Source organism: Tachypleus tridentatus, chromosome 6 (genome assembly GCF_004210375.1).
Source record: "Tachypleus tridentatus isolate NWPU-2018 chromosome 6, ASM421037v1, whole genome shotgun sequence".
Taxonomy (NCBI): Eukaryota; Metazoa; Arthropoda; class Merostomata; order Xiphosura; family Limulidae; genus Tachypleus; species Tachypleus tridentatus.
In genome coordinates this window covers 12367947-12379474 of record NC_134830.1, presented here as the reverse complement: position 1 = coordinate 12379474, position 11528 = coordinate 12367947, and the positions used below count along the sequence as shown (strand labels likewise).

General features: G+C 37.2%; 3 non-coding genes across 3 annotated transcripts; all 3 read left to right on the top strand.

Annotated features, from left to right (window-relative positions):
• Window positions 1–408: 408 nt before the first annotated feature.
• TRNAA-AGC (transfer RNA alanine (anticodon AGC)) lies at window positions 409–481 on the top strand. Its single transcript has one exon. It is a non-coding gene; the product is annotated as a tRNA-Ala (tRNA).
• An 895-nt stretch (window positions 482–1376) lies between these two features.
• Window positions 1377–1449, top strand: TRNAA-AGC (transfer RNA alanine (anticodon AGC)). The gene has a single exon. It is a non-coding gene; the product is annotated as a tRNA-Ala (tRNA).
• Window positions 1450–6214: 4765 nt separating this feature from the next.
• On the top strand, window positions 6215–6287 carry TRNAA-AGC (transfer RNA alanine (anticodon AGC)). Its single transcript has one exon. It is a non-coding gene; the product is annotated as a tRNA-Ala (tRNA).
• The last annotated feature ends 5241 nt before the right edge of the window (window positions 6288–11528 follow it).

The following is an 11528-nucleotide window of genomic DNA, read 5'->3' as shown; positions in this document are numbered from 1 at the left end:
GAAAATTATAAATTAAAGTCAATAAATCCTCTTCGTCATTTGAATATATCATTACTCCTTTTCACGTGGATGTATGACGTTTCATAACTAGGTTTTCTGTGAGAGCTGCTTGCAAATGTCAAAATATTATGGCATGTTTGTTAGGATTTTACCTGCAATGTCGTGTATGTAATTAACGTTTTAATGTAACGTTTCAGAGGAGATCTTTCACAATTTTGATTTCTCTCTTGCAGTGCTCATCGCCAATTACGTTTTACTCGAGAGAAGTGTATGCTGTAAATTATTCTTGTATTGAAATATGCGGAGAGTGCAATGTAAAAATCTGACGTTTCTTAGAAACTGGATACAAAATTTTGTGTTGATACATTTACGGAATGAACTCGGAAAGGGTAAAGGCATGAAAACGAAGGGGGCGTAGCTGAAGTGGTAGAGCGCTCGCTTAGCATGCGAGAGGTACTGGGATCGATACCCAGCGCCTCCAAACGTGTTTTGCACACACAATAACTATTAGTCGAAGTAATGTTTCAATTGTGTCTGTAACCCTGTTCGTCTTTAACGTAGTTTTCTTTTCTTTTCGAACGTTTAATATGCTGTCACTGTTTCTTCTTGATGGTCAGTACGCATCTTCTAAGTATGACCGACCGCCTGTTTGCAATGATATGCATTTCTGAAGTAGCTCGAGACTAGAAATATTCATTCTTTCCGGTTTCCTCTTACTTTACTTGTGTAGATGAACCCGAGTTAAAACAAATCGTTTTGTGTCATAACAGAATCCACGAGAAACGTATGTAACAATGGAGTAGCGCTAAAGAAACTTACAAAACTTATGTAAGGGGTGTAATGAAGAATAATGAGCACTTTTCTCCGAGCGTGCGATAAATAATGGATTGAAAGCTCGTGCATGCACTGTAACAGTTTCTCATTAGTTTAAAACAAATACGCTAATATTAAATGCACGTGTAAGCGAAAATTATAAATTTAAAGTCAATAAATCCTCTTCGTCATTTGAATATATCATTACTCCTTTTTCACGTGGATGTATGACGTTTCATAACTAGGTTTTCTGTGAGAGCTGCTTGCAAATGTCAAAATATTATGGCATGTTTGTTAGGATTTTACCTGCAATGTCGTGTATGTAATTAACGTTTTTAATGTAACGTTTCAGAGGAGATCTTTCACAATTTTGATTTCTCTCTTGCAGTGCTCATCGCCAATTACGTTTTACTGGAGAGAAGTGTATGCTGTAAATTATTCTTGTATTGAAATATGCGGAGAGTGCAATGTAAAAATCTGACGTTTCTTAGAAACTGGATACAAAATTTTGTGTTGATAGATTGACGGAATAAACTCGGAAAGGGTAAACGCATGAAAACGAAGGGGGCGTAGCTCAAGTGGTAGAGCGCTCGCTTAGCATGCGAGAGGTACTGGGATCGATACCCAGCGCCTCAAACGTGTTTTGCACACACAATAACTATTAGTCGAAGTAATGTTTCAATTGTGTCTGTAACCCTGTTCGTCTTTAACGTAGTTTTCTTTTCTTTTCGAACGTTTAATATGCTGTCACTGTTTCTTCTTGATGGTCAGTACGCATCTTCTAAGTATGACCGACCGCCTGTTTGCAATGATATGCATTTCTGAAGTAGCTCGAGACTAGAAATATTCATTCTTTCCGGTTTCCTCTTACTTTACTTGTGTAGATGAACCCGAGTTAAAACAAATCGTTTTGTGTCATAACAGAATCCACGAGAAACGTATGTAACAATGGAGTAGCGCTAAAGAAACTTACAAAACTTATGTAAGGGGTGTAATGAAGAATAATGAGCACTTTTCTCCGAGCGTGCGATAAATAATGGATTGAAAGCTCGTGCATGCACTGTAACAGTTTCTCATTAGTTTAAAACAAATACGCTAATATTAAATGCACGTGTAAGCGAAAATTATAAATTAAAGTCAATAAATCCTCTTCGTCATTTGAATATATCATTACTCCTTTTTCACGTGGATGTATGACGTTTCATAACTAGGTTTCCTGTGAGAGCTGCTTGCAAATGTCAAAATATTATGGCATGTTTGTTAGGATTTTACCTGCAATGTCGTGTATGTAATTAACGTTTTTAATGTAACGTTTCAGAGGAGATCTTTCACAATTTTGATTTCTCTCTTGCAGTGCTCATCGCCAATTACGTTTTACTGGAGAGAAGTGTATGCTGTAAATTATTCTTGTATTGAAATATGCGGAGAGTGCAATGTAAAAATCTGACGTTTCTTAGAAACTGGATACAAAATTTTGTGTTGAAGATTGACGGAATAAACTCGGAAAGGGTAACAGGCATGAAAACGAAGTGGGCGTAGCTGAAGTGGCAGAGCGCTCGCTTAGCATGCGAGAGGTACTGGGATCGATACCCAGCGCCTCCAAACGTGTTTTGCACACACAATAACTATTAGTCGAAGTAATGTTTCAATTGTGTCTGTAACCCTGTTCGTCTTTAACGTAGTTTTCTTTTCTTTTCGAACGTTTAATATGCTGTCACTGTTTCTTCTTGATGGTCAGTACGCATCTTCTAAGTATGACCGACCGCCTGTTTGCAATGATATGCATTTCTGAAGTAGCTCGAGACTAGAAATATTCATTCTTTCCGGTTTCCTCTTACTTTACTTGTGTAGATGAACCCGAGTTAAAACAAATCGTTTTGTGTCATAACAGAATCCACGAGAAACGTATGTAACAATGGAGTAGCGCTAAAGAAACTTACAAAACTTATGTAAGGGGTGTAATGAAGAATAATGAGCACTTTTCTCCGAGCGTGCGATAAATAATGGATTGAAAGCTCGTGCATGCACTGTAACAGTTTCTCATTAGTTTAAAACAAATACGCTAATACTAAATGCACGTGTAAGCGAAAATTATAAATTAAAGTCAATAAATCCTCTTCGTCATTTGAATATATCATTACTCCTTTTTCACGTGGATGTATGACGTTTCATAACTAGGTTTTCTGTGAGAGCTGCTTGCAAATGTCAAAATATTATGGCATGTTTGTTAGGATTTTACCTGCAATGTCGTGTATGTAATTAACGTTTTTAATGTAACGTTTCAGAGGAGATCTTTCACAATTTTGATTTCTCTCTTGCAGTGCTCATCGCCAATTACGTTTTACTGGAGAGAAGTGTATGCTGTAAATTATTCTTGTATTGAAATATGCGGAGAGTGCAATGTAAAAATCTGACGTTTCTTAGAAACTGGATACAAAATTTTGTGTTGAACATTTACGGAATAAACTCGGAAAGGGTAACAGGCATGAAAACGAAGTGGGCGTAGCTCAAGTGGTAGAGCGCTCGCTTAGCATGCGAGAGGTACTGGGATCGATACCCAGCGCCTCAAACGTGTTTTGCACACACAATAACTATTAGTCGAAGTAATGTTTCAATTGTGTCTGTAACCCTGTTCGTCTTTAACGTAGTTTTCTTTTCTTTTCGAACGTTTAATATGCTGTCACTGTTTCTTCTTGATGGTCAGTACGCATCTTCTAAGTATGACCGACCGCCTGTTTGCAATGATATGCATTTCTGAAGTAGCTCGAGACTAGAAATATTCATTCTTTCCGGTTTCCTCTTACTTTACTTGTGTAGATGAACCCGAGTTAAAACAAATCGTTTTGTGTCATAACAGAATCCACGAGAAACGTATGTAACAATGGAGTAGCGCTAAAGAAACTTACAAAACTTATGTAAGGGGTGTAATGAAGAATAATGAGCACTTTTCTCCGAGCGTGCGATAAATAATGGATTGAAAGCTCGTGCATGCACTGTAACAGTTTCTCATTAGTTTAAAAAAAATACGCTAATACTAAATGCACGTGTAAGCGAAAATTATAAATTAAAAGTCAATAAATCCTCTTCGTCATTTGAATATATCATTACTCCTTTTTCACGTGGATGTATGACGTTTCATAACTAGGTTTTCTGTGAGAGCTGCTTGCAAATGTCAAAATATTATGGCATGTTTGTTAGGATTTTACCTGCAATGTCGTGTATGTAATTAACGTTTTTAATGTAACGTTTCAGAGGAGATCTTTCACAATTTTGATTTCTCTCTTGCAGTGCTCATCGCCAATTACGTTTTACTGGAGAGAAGTGTATGCTGTAAATTATTCTTGTATTGAAATATGCGGAGAGTGCAATGTAAAAATCTGACGTTTCTTAGAAACTGGATACAAAATTTTGTGTTGAAGAATTGACGGAATAAACTCGGAAAGGGTAAAACGCATGAAAACGAAGGGGCGTAGCTGAAGTGGTAGAGCGCTCGCTTAGCATGCGAGAGGTACTGGGATCGATACCCAGCGCCTCAAACGTGTTTTGCACACACAATAACTATTAGTCGAAGTAATGTTTCAATTGTGTCTGTAACCCTGTTCGTCTTTAACGTAGTTTTCTTTTCTTTTCGAACGTTTAATATGCTGTCACTGTTTCTTCTTGATGGTCAGTACGCATCTTCTAAGTATGACCGACCGCCTGTTTGCAATGATATGCATTTCTGAAGTAGCTCGAGACTAGAAATATTCATTCTTTCCGGTTTCCTCTTACTTTACTTGTGTAGATGAACCCGAGTTAAAACAAATCGTTTTGTGTCATAACAGAATCCACGAGAAACGTATGTAACAATGGAGTAGCGCTAAAGAAACTTACAAAACTTATGTAAGGGGTGTAATGAAGAATAATGAGCACTTTTCTCCGAGCGTGCGATAAATAATGGATTGAAAGCTCGTGCATGCACTGTAACAGTTTCTCATTAGTTTAAAACAAATACGCTAATACTAAATGCACGTGTAAGCGAAAATTATAAATTAAAAGTCAATAAATCCTCTTCGTCATTTGAATATATCATTACTCCTTTTTCACGTGGATGTATGACGTTTCATAACTAGGTTTCCTGTGAGAGCTGCTTGCGAATGTCAAAATATTATGGCATGTTTGTTAGGATTTTACCTGCAATGTCGTGTATGTAATTAACGTTTTTAATGTAACGTTTCAGAGGAGATCTTTCACAATTTTGATTTCTCTCTTGCAGTGCTCATCGCCAATTACGTTTTACTGGAGAGAAGTGTATGCTGTAAATTATTCTTCTATTGAAATATGCGGAGAGTGCAATGTAAAAAATCTGACGTTTCTTAGAAACTGGATACAAAATTTTGTGTTGAAGCATTGACGGAATAAACTCGGAAAGTGTAACATGCATAAAAACGAAGGGGGCGTAGCTCAAGTGGTAGAGTGCTCGCTTAGCATGCGAGAGGTACTGGGATCGATACCCAGCGCCTCAAACGTGTTTTGCACACACAATAACTATTAGTCGAAGTAATGTTTCAATTGTGTCTGTAACCCTGTTCGTCTTTAACGTAGTTTTCTTTTCTTTTCGAACGTTTAATATGCTGTCACTGTTTCTTCTTGATGGTCAGTACGCATCTTCTAAGTATGACCGACCGCCTGTTTGCAATGATATGCATTTCTGAAGTAGCTCGAGACTAGAAATATTCATTCTTTCCGGTTTCCTCTTACTTTACTTGTGTAGATGAACCCGAGTTAAAACAAATCGTTTTGTGTCATAACAGAATCCACGAGAAACGTATGTAACAATGGAGTAGCGCTAAAGAAACTTACAAAACTTATGTAAGGGGTGTAATGAAGAATAATGAGCACTTTTCTCCGAGCGTGCGATAAATAATGGATTGAAAGCTCGTGCATGCACTGTAACAGTTTCTCATTAGTTTAAAAAAAATACGCTAATACTAAATGCACGTGTAAGCGAAAATTATAAATTAAAAGTCAATAAATCCTCTTCGTCATTTGAATATATCATTACTCCTTTTTCACGTGGATGTATGACGTTTCATAACTAGGTTTCCTGTGAGAGCTGCTTGCGAATGTCAAAATATTATGGCATGTTTGTTAGGATTTTACCTGCAATGTCGTGTATGTAATTAACGTTTTTAATGTAACGTTTCAGAGGAGATCTTTCACAATTTTGATTTCTCTCTTGCAGTGCTCATCGCCAATTACGTTTTACTGGAGAGAAGTGTATGCTGTAAATTATTCTTGTATTGAAATATGCGGAGAGTGCAATGTAAAAAATCTGACGTTTCTTAGAAACTGGATACAAAATTTTTTGTTGATACATTGACGGAATGAACTCGGAAAGGGTAAAACGCATGAAAACGAAGGGGGCGTAGCTGAAGTGGTAGAGCGCTCGCTTAGCATGCGAGAGGTACTGGGATCGATACCCAGCGCCTCCAAACGTGTTTTGCACACACAATAACTATTAGTCGAAGTAATGTTTCAATTGTGTCTGTAACCCTGTTCGTCTTTAACGTAGTTTTCTTTTCTTTTCGAACGTTTAATATGCTGTCACTGTTTCTTCTTGATGGTCAGTACGCATCTTCTAAGTATGACCGACCGCCTGTTTGCAATGATATGCATTTCTGAAGTAGCTCGAGACTAGAAATATTCATTCTTTCCGGTTTCCTCTTACTTTACTTGTGTAGATGAACCCGAGTTAAAACAAATCGTTTTGTGTCATAACAGAATCCACGAGAAACGTATGTAACAATGGAGTAGCGCTAAAGAAACTTACAAAACTTATGTAAGGGGTGTAATGAAGAATAATGAGCACTTTTCTCCGAGCGTGCGATAAATAATGGATTGAAAGCTCGTGCATGCACTGTAACAGTTTCTCATTAGTTTAAAACAAATACGCTAATATTAAATGCACGTGTAAGCGAAAATTATAAATTTAAAGTCAATAAATCCTCTTCGTCATTTGAATATATCATTACTCCTTTTTCACGTGGATGTATGACGTTTCATAACTAGGTTTTCTGTGAGAGCTGCTTGCAAATGTCAAAATATTATGGCATGTTTGTTAGGATTTTACCTGCAATGTCGTGTATGTAATTAACGTTTTTAATGTAACGTTTCAGAGGAGATCTTTCACAATTTTGATTTCTCTCTTGCAGTGCTCATCGCCAATTACGTTTTACTGGAGAGAAGTGTATGCTGTAAATTATTCTTGTATTGAAATATGCGGAGAGTGCAATGTAAAAAATCTGACGTTTCTTAGAAACTGGATACAAAATTTTTGTTGATACATTGACGGAATGAACTCGGAAAGGGTAAAAGGCATGAAAACGAAGTGGGCGTAGCTGAAGTGGCAGAGCGCTCGCTTAGCATGCGAGAGGTACTGGGATCGATACCCAGCGCCTCCAAACGTGTTTTGCACACACAATAACTATTAGTCGAAGTAATGTTTCAATTGTGTCTGTAACCCTGTTCGTCTTTAACGTAGTTTTCTTTTCTTTTCGAACGTTTAATATGCTGTCACTGTTTCTTCTTGATGGTCAGTACGCATCTTCTAAGTATGACCGACCGCCTGTTTGCAATGATATGCATTTCTGAAGTAGCTCGAGACTAGAAATATTCATTCTTTCCGGTTTCCTCTTACTTTACTTGTGTAGATGAACCCGAGTTAAAACAAATCGTTTTGTGTCATAACAGAATCCACGAGAAACGTATGTAACAATGGAGTAGCGCTAAAGAAACTTACAAAACTTATGTAAGGGGTGTAATGAAGAATAATGAGCACTTTTCTCCGAGCGTGCGATAAATAATGGATTGAAAGCTCGTGCATGCACTGTAACAGTTTCTCATTAGTTTAAAAAAAATACGCTAATATTAAATGCACGTGTAAGCGAAAATTATAAATTAAAGTCAATAAATCCTCTTCGTCATTTGAATATATCATTACTCCTTTTCACGTGGATGTATGACGTTTCATAACTAGGTTTTCTGTGAGAGCTGCTTGCAAATGTCAAAATATTATGGCATGTTTGTTAGGATTTTACCTGCAATGTCGTGTATGTAATTAACGTTTTTAATGTAACGTTTCAGAGGAGATCTTTCACAATTTTGATTTCTCTCTTGCAGTGCTCATCGCCAATTACGTTTTACTGGAGAGAAGTGTATGCTGTAAATTATTCTTGTATTGAAATATGCGGAGAGTGCAATGTAAAAAATCTGACGTTTCTTAGAAACTGGATACAAAATTTTTGTTGATACATTGACGGAATAAACTCGGAAAGGGTAAAGGCATGAAAACGAAGGGGCGTAGCTGAAGTGGTAGAGCGCTCGCTTAGCATGCGAGAGGTACTGGGATCGATACCCAGCGCCTCAAACGTGTTTTGCACACACAATAACTATTAGTCGAAGTAATGTTTCAATTGTGTCTGTAACCCTGTTCGTCTTTAACGTAGTTTTCTTTTCTTTTCGAACGTTTAATATGCTGTCACTGTTTCTTCTTGATGGTCAGTACGCATCTTCTAAGTATGACCGACCGCCTGTTTGCAATGATATGCATTTCTGAAGTAGCTCGAGACTAGAAATATTCATTCTTTCCGGTTTCCTCTTACTTTACTTGTGTAGATGAACCCGAGTTAAAACAAATCGTTTTGTGTCATAACAGAATCCACGAGAAACGTATGTAACAATGGAGTAGCGCTAAAGAAACTTACAAAACTTATGTAAGGGGTGTAATGAAGAATAATGAGCACTTTTCTCCGAGCGTGCGATAAATAATGGATTGAAAGCTCGTGCATGCACTGTAACAGTTTCTCATTAGTTTAAAACAAATACGCTAATATTAAATGCACGTGTAAGCGAAAATTATAAATTAAAAGTCAATAAATCCTCTTCGTCATTTGAATATATCATTACTCCTTTTTCACGTGGATGTATGACGTTTCATAACTAGGTTTTCTGTGAGAGCTGCTTGCAAATGTCAAAATATTATGGCATGTTTGTTAGGATTTTACCTGCAATGTCGTGTATGTAATTAACGTTTTTAATGTAACGTTTCAGAGGAGATCTTTCACAATTTTGATTTCTCTCTTGCAGTGCTTATCGCCAATTACGTTTTACAGGAGAGAAGTGTGTGCTGTAAATTATTCTTGTTTTGAAATATGCGGAGAGTGCATTGTAAAAATCTGACGTTTCTTAGAAACTGGATACAAAATTTTGTGTTGATACATTGACGGAATGAACTCGGAAAGGGTAAAGGCATGAAAACGAAGGGGGCGTAGCTGAAGTGGCAGAGCGCTCGCTTAGCATGCGAGAGGTACTGGGATCGATACCCAGCGCCTCAAACGTGTTTTGCACACACAATAACTATTAGTCGAAGTAATGTTTCAATTGTGTCTGTAACCCTGTTCGTCTTTAACGTAGTTTTCTTTTCTTTTCGAACGTTTAATATGCTGTCACTGTTTCTTCTTGATGGTCAGTACGCATCTTCTAAGTATGACCGACCGCCTGTTTGCAATGATATGCATTTCTGAAGTAGCTCGAGACTAGAAATATTCATTCTTTCCGGTTTCCTCTTACTTTACTTGTGTAGATGAACCCGAGTTAAAACAAATCGTTTTGTGTCATAACAGAATCCACGAGAAACGTATGTAACAATGGAGTAGCGCTAAAGAAACTTACAAAACTTATGTAAGGGGTGTAATGAAGAATAATGAGCACTTTTCTCCGAGCGTGCGATAAATAATGGATTGAAAGCTCGTGCATGCACTGTAACAGTTTCTCATTAGTTTAAAACAAATACGCTAATATTAAATGCACGTGTAAGCGAAAATTATAAATTAAAAGTCAATAAATCCTCTTCGTCATTTGAATATATCATTACTCCTTTTTCACGTGGATGTATGACGTTTCATAACTAGGTTTTCTGTGAGAGCTGCTTGCAAATGTCAAAATATTATGGCATGTTTGTTAGGATTTTACCTGCAATGTCGTGTATGTAATTAACGTTTTAATGTAACGTTTCAGAGGAGATCTTTCACAATTTTGATTTCTCTCTTGCAGTGCTCATCGCCAATTACGTTTTACTGAGAGAAGTGTATGCTGTAAATTATTCTTGTATTGAAATATGCGGAGAGTGCAATGTAAAAATCTGACGTTTCTTAGAAACTGGATACAAAATTTTGTGTTGAAGATTGACGGAATAAACTCGGAAAGGGTAAAACGCATGAAAACGAAGGGGGCGTAGCTGAAGTGGTAGAGCGCTCGCTTAGCATGCGAGAGGTACTGGGATCGATACCCAGCGCCTCAAACGTGTTTTGCACACACAATAACTATTAGTCGAAGTAATGTTTCAATTGTGTCTGTAACCCTGTTCGTCTTTAACGTAGTTTTCTTTTCTTTTCGAACGTTTAATATGCTGTCACTGTTTCTTCTTGATGGTCAGTACGCATCTTCTAAGTATGACCGACCGCCTGTTTGCAATGATATGCATTTCTGAAGTAGCTCGAGACTAGAAATATTCATTCTTTCCGGTTTCCTCTTACTTTACTTGTGTAGATGAACCCGAGTTAAAACAAATCGTTTTGTGTCATAACAGAATCCACGAGAAACGTATGTAACAATGGAGTAGCGCTAAAGAAACTTACAAAACTTATGTAAGGGGTGTAATGAAGAATAATGAGCACTTTTCTCCGAGCGTGCGATAAATAATGGATTGAAAGCTCGTGCATGCACTGTAACAGTTTCTCATTAGTTTAAAACAAATACGCTAATATTAAATGCACGTGTAAGCGAAAATTATAAATTTAAAGTCAATAAATCCTCTTCGTCATTTGAATATATCATTACTCCTTTTTCACGTGGATGTATGACGTTTCATAACTAGGTTTTCTGTGAGAGCTGCTTGCAAATGTCAAAATATTATGGCATGTTTGTTAGGATTTTACCTGCAATGTCGTGTATGTAATTAACGTTTTTAATGTAACGTTTCAGAGGAGATCTTTCACAATTTTGATTTCTCTCTTGCAGTGCTCATCGCCAATTACGTTTTACTGGAGAGAAGTGTATGCTGTAAATTATTCTTGTATTGAAATATGCGGAGAGTGCAATGTAAAAAATCTGACGTTTCTTAGAAACTGGATACAAAATTTTTTGTTGATACATTGACGGAATGAACTCGGAAAGGGTAAAGGCATGAAAACGAAGTGGGCGTAGCTGAAGTGGTAGAGCGCTCGCTTAGCATGCGAGAGGTACTGGGATCGATACCCAGCGCCTCAAACGTGTTTTGCACACACAATAACTATTAGTCGAAGTAATGTTTCAATTGTGTCTGTAACCCTGTTCGTCTTTAACGTAGTTTTCTTTTCTTTTCGAACGTTTAATATGCTGTCACTGTTTCTTCTTGATGGTCAGTACGCATCTTCTAAGTATGACCGACCGCCTGTTTGCAATGATATGCATTTCTGAAGTAGCTCGAGACTAGAAATATTCATTCTTTCCGGTTTCCTCTTACTTTACTTGTGTAGATGAACCCGAGTTAAAACAAATCGTTTTGTGTCATAACAGAATCCACGAGAAACGTATGTAACAATGGAGTAGCGCTAAAGAAACTTACAAAACTTATGTAAGGGGTGTAATGAAGAATAATGAGCACTTTTCTCCGAGCGTGCGATAAATAATGGATT